The 869-nt window shown below is 38.8% G+C and overlaps 1 non-coding gene across 1 annotated transcript; it reads left to right on the top strand.

Moving 5' to 3' along the window:
• Window positions 1-232: 232 nt before the first annotated feature.
• LOC131221731 (small nucleolar RNA R71) lies at window positions 233-339 on the top strand. The gene has a single exon (XR_009159550.1). It is a non-coding gene; the product is annotated as a small nucleolar RNA R71 (small nucleolar RNA).
• The last annotated feature ends 530 nt before the right edge of the window (window positions 340-869 follow it).

The raw sequence follows: 869 nt of genomic DNA, 5'->3' as shown, positions 1-869 counted from the left end.
TCTTTTAGAAGATAAATTTCACCCCTCTCCTTTGATTGAGTAGGCCTAGAAGTGGTGCTTGATTTTGGGGAGATGTCCCATGATTATGTGTTTTCAGCAAGCTTGTTAAAATAATCCCACACATCATCGACCTCTTTGTTCATGAATTCCTCATTGCACATTGTCTCGACCATTTGGCATATGGAAGAAGTCATCCCATCATAAAAAAAAACTTATTATTTGCCAAGTTTCAAAACCATGTTGTGGGCATGGATTGACAAGATCCTTGAATTGCTCCTAACATTGGAAGAATGTTTCATCTTCCTTTTGGGTAAAGTTCATGATCAATTTTCTAAGGGTGTTCATTTTATGATATGGGAAAATTTTCTTTATGAAGTCCCTTGTCATGTCATTCCATCTACTAATAGATCGTGGACGTAACGAATGCAACCACGTCTTAGCTTTCTCTTTTAAGGAGAAGGGAAAGAGTTTCAACTTAACTGTGTCCTCAGACATGTTTAGAAAATATAGAGTGGCTATGATCCCATCAAACTCTTTCATGTGTAAATATGGATTTTCATATTTAAGTCCATGGAATTTTGGAAGGAGTTGGATCACCCCTGGCTTGATATCTATATGTCCTGTATGTTTTGGAAAAACTATGCATGAAGGTGTGCTCACCCCTGCTAGTTGTAAATAGTCTCATAAAGTACAAGGTGGGGTGCATGATGCACCTCATTCTCAACCTAGATTTCCTTAACCCGAGGTTGAGGTGGATTTGGAGGTTGATTGGCTGGTTGATTGGCAACCATAACTTCTGTTAACTCTGTGGATCTTGAGTGGTGTCTAATCCTGTGATAGATAGATAACCCCTCAATCAATCCTCCTTC

The sequence above is a fragment of the Magnolia sinica genome, chromosome 1 (assembly GCF_029962835.1).
Source record: "Magnolia sinica isolate HGM2019 chromosome 1, MsV1, whole genome shotgun sequence".
In the NCBI taxonomy this organism is placed as follows: Eukaryota; Viridiplantae; Streptophyta; class Magnoliopsida; order Magnoliales; family Magnoliaceae; genus Magnolia; species Magnolia sinica.
This window is presented reverse-complemented; position numbering and strand designations above follow the sequence as displayed.